Source organism: Sceloporus occidentalis, unplaced genomic scaffold (genome assembly GCF_023333645.1).
Source record: "Sceloporus occidentalis isolate IW3139 unplaced genomic scaffold, rSceOcc1.0.p SCAF_4, whole genome shotgun sequence".
Taxonomy (NCBI): domain Eukaryota; kingdom Metazoa; phylum Chordata; class Lepidosauria; order Squamata; family Phrynosomatidae; genus Sceloporus; species Sceloporus occidentalis.
The window spans coordinates 192,080,423-192,088,790 of record NW_028316984.1 but is presented as its reverse complement, the minus strand read 5'-3'; positions in this window follow the sequence as shown (position 1 = coordinate 192,088,790).

Sequence of the window (8,368 nt, the reverse complement as noted above, 5' to 3'; positions counted from 1 at the left end):
TCGACAGCAATTAAGAACAACAAATCTGTTGATTTTATAAAAAGAAACTACACTTGTCCTTCCACATTTGTGGCTTTGACTTTTGCTGATTTGATTGTTCAAAGATTTTATTAATACATTCTCTCTAGGAATATCTAGGTCCTCCAACATAACTTTATGGTCAATTTTAACCAAAAGTTGTGCTGAAGGACCTAGAGAGAACATTCCACTAGGCATTTGCAGCTCCCCCAGCACAATTCTATGGTCAGTATCTGGCAGATGTTGACCACAGAGTTGCACTGGAGGACCTAGAGGTTCCTAGAGAGGTGTTACCTTGGGTAAAAACAGTGTTTTTGTTATTTGTGATTTTTCCACACTCACGGGGGTCCTGTGCCCCTAACTCTAGAGAATGTGAAGGGATGAGTGTAGATCACAGGTAGGGTGGAATCATCACATATTCAGAGTTAATGAATACTGGAATCTGTATTTTGAAAAATAAAGAAAGGTACTTTGAGATGCATTGTTTTATTCTGTTGTTAGTATTATTAAGTTGAGCATTTAGAAGTACATTTGAACATAGAAAACACTCTTCCTACATTAGACCAGTCATCCTTGCTGCAAACCTAATTCAAACCTAGGCTGTTACGAATGTTTGTAGATGCGATGTGAGACGAGCTGGACAAAGGCACAGATCCTAAACCTTGTGGAACCTCCATTGTTGGAAAAGCTGTGCCTACTGCATATCTACACATTATATCTTAAAAACACAGGCACTCTGGGAAGAAAATGTCATTAAAAAGATTTATAGGCAAAACACCTCAGCGTGTGGGTAACACACCTCTGCATTACATGCAAAGCATTTAACAAAGCCAAGCCTTTTCTTTCCTAACTATATAAGTCAACTGAAAAGAGTGCTTCTTGGTGAGTAATATACACACAGCTTTGGGTGTGTATATTCATGGTTGATCCTTACTTTCATAGTCCATCATGAATTGTATTAGAAAACTGTTGTCCTGGATTTGGGGGACTAGAATGTGGAAATTTGGGAGCTAAGATGTTGGTCATAAGGAAGGAGGGAGAGAGAAAAGCTGAATGAACACAAAAGGTGAAGGAGAGAAAGACCAGCAAGAATTTTTTTTAAAAGAAGGAACAGAAGTAGCATGCGTGTAAGTGCTAACTTGGTTTTGAATCCAGCAAAACTGGGTATTTCTGCTGGTGTACTATGTAGTCCAGGTCCAAGCCCAGATCTCACTGCAATGGTAGATTTGTTTCTGGGCTGCACCACTTCAGACTACAGGTAGCACTTTGCAATGAATTAGTCCTTTATTTCTTAAATACAGTTCACTGCACAAATAAATGTAACATCAGAAATAAGGCTTGTAGCCTAAGCGCACCAGTGATGGAGAGGAACTGGGGAAGACAATCAGAACTGTAATACAAACATCATATCTCAGATTGATAAATGCAATATCTCTTCAATGCCCTTCAATGTGGGCTAAGTTTGTCTATGTGAAAATCAGAAACTGTCATTAAAGCTCTCGAATAGGATGTGGTGGTTGGTGGACCAGGGCTAGTCCACAAGTAATTGGCTGCCAGGCCCTGGTGAATTTCCAGAAAAGAAAGAAGCAATTGCACCAGTGGGTCCAAATATGGTACCAGTCCCAGGCACATGGGGGGAATTACCAGTCCACATCAGATAGCTTGGGAAACACTGGCCTAAACCACACAAGCTTCATTGTAGTATTATGGCATATTATGGAACAACTGCAGATGAGGGACAGAACCCCAGGAAGTAGAAAAGTTCTTACAGTACTGCCAACCAGACCTTCTTTTGTCCCTATTCTTCAACATACATGACAAGCTGTGTTTAATGTAATGTTACAGAAATCTTCAACTCATAACCATTTTTTTATTTAGATATAAGAGCTCTGTTTGGTGGCTAATTTAAAACATACATAGGAGTTTATCACACGAAGGAGATTGGGAGTTTATCCCGTGAATATCCCAGGAAAAGTGCATAATTACATGTAATGATTTCACATGATGTCGCACAAAACCTGTCATTAAAGTGGTCACAAGGAAGCATTAATGCATATATTTTTACTTTCGGGATTTCAGCGACAATGCATTTTCAATATTACTTTACAGTATTTGCGCAATTGCATGTGATAATCATTTGCACAGTTACTTGCCATTTCCACTTCATTTGCAGGATACTTTAAATGCACTTTAATCTGTCTTTAATGTCGAAATCAGCCCCAGCATGATAAACTCCATAGTTCTCTTTGAACTGAAACAGACAATATTGTAGTTCGAAGAGGACAAAAATAATTTCCATAGAGAAAGATGCCAACCATCATTTACAAACAACTGTTAATGACTAATCTTACAGAAATGGAGGTATTTCTCTGTCCCCTGAGTACCATTCAGGCACCAGCCAGCTATGGCGTTGTCCTCTGTATTTTTGAAATTGGATATTTAAAGTATTATTGCAAAGAAAAGGAACAGAAAAACATGGGGGATAAAAATCATCATCATCGTCGTCGTCGTCGTCGTCGTCGTCGTCGTCATCATCGTCGTCATCATCATCATCACTTTTATTTATACCCCGCTTTATGGGCTAGGTTTGTACACTGATGTAAGGTTAGCATATTGCCAAAAATACATTTTTATCTGTTCTTGGTGGTATCCTGTATGACCATTGCATACTACCCAGCATCATAACTATGGTCTGATGTATCAATTCCAGCCAGAGCCCTCTAAACCTCTAATGGTAAGCAGTTCCTGGGATTGACAGGGTCCATTCCCCTGTCAAATGAGAAGCAGTTACTGTACCTGACAGTCCCACCCCCTTTTGTGTGTGAACTCTGTCACAACAGGCAGAAAAAAGGACCCTTTTCATAAACCTCCCTTGCACCAGAGTGCTCAAGGGAGGTGGGAGGGAATATCAGGCAGTCACTTCTTCATCGACAGGGCAACAGACCCCCATCAATTCCAGTGGCTGTTTGCTGGTAAGTGGAGTTTGGAGGACTTTCATGGTCCCTATGTACCCCCCCCCCCCCAACTATGGATTATGAATATGTAGCAGCTATGAATGCTTAACTGTAGGTTATGTATTTGTAATTACCCAACAGGATCCTGGCCTTTATTTATTTTTAAGCTATTTGTATATCGCCTCCAAGTCCACAAGAGCTCCCAAGATGATGAATTTAAAAAGTCAGTTAAAACAGTACACAGATAAAACATTTTTAAAATACGTGTTCCGCTGCCATCCCTTCAGTTCACCCAGACTAGGAGGAAATATAGTGCAAACAAAGCCCTTCAGAGACCTGTCAGGGAGCTGTATAAAGTAATGTTAATAAGCTTGCCAATTTATGAGCAGTTATGCACACTGTGAATTCTACATTCAGAGTTCAACAAACAACGCAGTATCTGCATCATGCAAGATCAGTGATGAAGGGAAGAGTATCTAGCACTAGGCAGACATTAACCAGCTAAGTTACTTGAGGGAAGGGAATGGACCTCTGTGGGTAATTCTGTAGGGGCATTTATTGATGCACAAGGTCTAGGCTTGTATCATTGCCAAATGTGGCAATCAGGTATTTGAGAGATCTATTTGCTGTCTGCTTGGAACTGCAACAAGTGGGTGGTTGCTGAACATGGCCATGTAACATGGGCTGTAAACTGATATTTCTTAGTACAGTGCAAGCTGATAATAGTTATATCACAAGGACTGGTAAGATATATTTTATGTAACTTGGCACAGTCATAAATCAACTTGGATACTGCGGTCAAGAAATCAGAAGAAGACTAGGGCGGGTTACAAACCGCCATTAGGGACATCCTGAGGACATCCCAGTTTGAAAAAGGGGCGTATCTTCTACACGCCCCTTACCCTATCACGGACTCAGTCCGTACAAAATGGCGGCGCCCTGTTCATACGGGCACTGCCATTTTGACGTAGCAGACGCTCTGCGTCTGCACGTGGCACACCAGAAGTGATGCCGCGAGTGCGCCCTTTGGCACTCGTGGCGCCTCTTCCGGGGCCTGAGAAGGAGCGCAATTTCCGCGCTCCTTCTCTGCAGCGTCCGGGAGCTGCACCGTTTAAAGGCTGCGGTTCCCGGATGCTGCAAGCGGAGGCAGAGCCAGACCGCTGCTTCTCAGCGGTCTGTAACGCACCTAGGACTTGGAAGAGCCGCTATGAAAGAACTGGACAAGATCCTGAAATGCAAGGATATATAATTGAACAGCCAGTTCAAGATTGTCCATGCTATATTTCCAATTTATATTTATATTAGGCCCCATGAGGCAATGCACAAAGAATAAAAATACTTTAAAAACATTAAATAAGTAACAAGAAACCAAACACTCTGTACCTCTTTTTAAAAAATAAATGTAAAACCAGACAAACCATTTAAAAACGAACATAGCAAACAGGTCTCACTTTAAAACCCAAAGGCCAAGTTAAATAGCACAGTTTTCACTGCTTGCTGAAACTCAGAAGTGACAGAGACAGATTCCCCTGGCAGGAAATGTCACAGTTGGGGTGCTGCTGCAGAGAAAGTCCTGTCATGTGAACCTGTCAAGCAGTAAGTGGAAGCACCCACTCACATAACAGTACACAGTACTCAAAGCCTCTGGCATCAGACAGAAAGAGCTAGGCTGCTAGCTCTGCCTCCCAGTGACTCACAGAAGCCACACTACCTCAGGAACAAGCACACTTACTCAAGTTTGAAAAAAACCCTCACCTAGTCAAAATGGGCTCCCAGCCACAGTTCTCCTTCTTCACCTTGTGCAGGGACTGAGCCTGCAAGCCTTTGGCAGCAACTATAAAGGGCTAGGCTGCTAGCTCTGTCCCCCAGTGATTCAACAGAAGCCCCGCTCAGGAACAAGCACACTCACCTATGTGAAGTCAAAGACTTTCACGGATGGCATCCATAGTTTTTTGTGGGTTTTTCGGTCTATGTGGCCGTGTTCTGGAAGAGTTTATTTCTCATGTTTCACTAGCATCTGTGGCTGGCATTTTCAGAGAATGCTAGCCACAGATGTTGGCAAAACGTCAGAAAGAAACTCTTTCAGAACACGTTCACATAGCCTGAAAACCCCACAAAAAACACTCACCTGTGAGTCACTAGGGGGCAGAGCTAGCAGACTAGCTCTATATAACTCCTCCCAGAGCCTTTCCAGAGTAGTTCCTGCCACAGGGAGGAGAAGGAGAGAAGTCGCTGAGCAGCTATTTTGAGTGGTGAGTGTTTGAATTTTTTAAAAAACCTTTAGGAGAGTGTGCTTGTTGCTGAGGGGGTGGAGCTTCTGTGAGTCACATCTGTGGGTCACTAGGGGCGGAGCTAGAAGACTAGCTCTATATCACTCCTTCCAGAGCCTTTCCAGAGCAATTTTTTTCATCCAAGGAGAACTACAGCAGAGGCTGAGTTGATTGAGCTCATTGCCAGACATTGGTAAAAAGGTCAGGTCATCAGGGGCCTTAACATTGGTGTTTACCGGAGGATTTTTTGAGGAGGAAGCCCACAGTCCTGTTTCAGTAATTACTTAAGACTTCTCAGTATGGACACTGAGGGAACTGCTGCAGTCACCTGCAACACTTGCAGAATGTTTGCCTTCTTGCCTACAGATGTGGAGAACTTCACATGCACCAAGTGCAAGTTGGTAGCACTCTTGGAGAAAGTACAGCAGCTGGAGTCCAGAGTAGCTACACTTCAGCATATTAAGGAGAAAGAGGATTTCCTGGACAAAACGGAACCGACGGTCTTGGACAGGGACCACACAGAGGAAGTTGTTGGGGCGGAGGAGGTCACTTCACCTACACAGGAGGCAGACAGCTGGAGGAATGTCACACAGAAAAGTAGGCCAAGAAGGGATAGTTCTGGGAGCTTGCAGCTAGAGAATCGATTCGAAGCTCTTTCCCTTACCAGGGAGGATGAAGAAGAGCAGCATAGACAGACTTCAGGGACAGAGCAGGGGAGCCTGAGAATCCCACCCGAGGGAACAGTCGCTGCTAAGCCTCGGAGGAGGCGTGTGGTCGTAGTGGGGGACTCCTTTCTGAGGGGTACAGAAGCAGTGATTTGTAGGCCTGACAAGATGTCTCGAGAGGTGTGTTGTCTTCCAGGGGCAAAGATCCGTGATGTGACAGAGAGGCTGACAAGACTGGTCAAGCCTACTGAGCAATACCCCTTCCTTTTGGTCCACGTGGGAACTAATGATACTGCAAGACACAGCCTTCAGAACATCAGAAGGGATTACGAGGCTCTTGGTAGGAAGCTGAAAGAAATGGATGCACAAGTTGTCATCTCTTCTCTTCTGCCAGTTGAAGGGCACGGGAGAGGAAAATAGCACAGGTGAATAACTGGCTCCACAGATGAGCTGCAGTTTATGAGGGGAGGGGTTCTGGCAAAGGATGGGTTGCATCTCATGCCAGTTGGAAGAAATGTTTCTGCCAACAGGCTCAAGAATTTGATCAGAAGGGCTTTAAACTGAGTTACATGGGGGAGGGAGACAATATCATGGAAGGCGAAAGGGATGGAGAAAATAGTCAAACTGACATAGAGAAAACAGGACAAATAGTGCAAGGACCCAACAGTGGGAAGTCAAAAAACTTGCACAGGCAGCAAGTAAAGAGGACCCATGGTCTGCGATTAATGCACAGAGCATGGGAAATAAGCAAGATGAACCCGAACTCCTAGCACAACAAAGCAAATATGATATAATAGGCATCACTGACACCTGGTGGGATGAGTCTCATAAGTGGAATGTAGAAATAGAGGGGTATAACCTTTTAAAGAGAAATAGGTCAAACAGGAAAAAAGGAGGAATAGCACTATATGTCAGAGATATTTACACCAGTGAAGAGATCCAGGACATCAATACTGGCAGCCAAGTGGAGAGCATCTGGATAAAAATTGGGGATGGAAACAACAAGGATGCTATGGTGATACTAAAGAGTAATTCTAATAGATGCCACAATCCCAAGCAGAGTATCAAGGCACAGAGGGTCCATCACAGAGTTTTCTTGGCAAGATTCAGTCCTTTGTGTTATTATTACTATTGTGGTGTCCAGTTAGTGCTACACTTCTCCATTTCCCAGACTCTAATCAAGAGAACCAGATCATGACCATTGTTTTCTATATTTAGTGTGATCTGTATCTTTATTTATTCAACATCGTGCATCAGGAGAGATGCATGGACTAGATTGACATCAGTGTTCTGCAGCATTGTTACCTGTACAGTTGCAAACGACATCCTTAATTTTCAGTCACTTGTCAAGTTTTAGAATTTTCTTTTCACAAACAAAAAAAGCAGTAGGGACAAATCCCCCCCACCCATCCCCCATCAACTGCTTGTTGCCATTGGGGTACTTTTTGTTTTGATCCAAGTCAAAGAAACATATCAGGGCAGAAAATGCCCCATGCTGTTTTTCAGCAAACCATGATGCAAAGAACCGAATTGTTTGTCAGTAGGATTAGAATGGTTTTGGAGAGCAAATAATACAAGGAGAGTAAGTTTAACATCAGCCTAATCACAGTGCTAACACTGACCCTCAATAAACAGGAATGTTTATTTAGGTCAGAAAATATTCCATAATCCACTCAGTGCTAGCTTTTAAAAAATTGTTGTTATGATGCATGAACTAATGTTCCGCTAAAATAAATTCAGATGGAGTCTCCCTTATCTAGAATTCCAAAATGCTCCAAAATCCAAAAGTTTTTTCATGGGAGGCTGAGCTACTGTTACCTTTGCTTTCTCATGGTACAGTGTACACAAGCTTTGGCTGCCAGCAGCCAAAATAAACTGCAAAATAAAAGAATAATACTGCAGAATTAATAGTTTGACATTGCTGTGGCTGTCGTGGCTCCATCCTATGGAATTCTGGGATTTGTAGTTTGTTGTGGCACCAGAGCTCTCTGACAGAGAAGGCTAAATATTTCACAAAACTACAAATCCCAAAATTCCATAGCATTCAGCCACAACAGTTACAGCAGTGCCAAACTGCATTAAATCTGCAATGCAGATGCAGCCTTTGTTTCAGGCATAAAAATATTTGAAACATTATGTATAAAATTACCTTCAGTATATAAGATGTATGTGAAAGAAAGAGGACAGATTAGGGGAATTTCAGTACAGAATAAATAAAGAGATAGTAGAGGAATACCTTGTTAATCTAAATGAATTTAAGTCTCCAGGACCAGATGAACTACATCCAAAGGTATTAAAAGAACTGGCAAATGTAATATTGGAGCCATTGGCAATAATCTTTGAAAACTCCTGGAGAACAGGAGAAGTCCCAGCAGACTGGAGGGCAAACATTGTCCCCATCTTCAAAAAGGGGAAAAAAGAGGATCCAAACAATTATCGTCTAGTTAGCTTGACATCAATA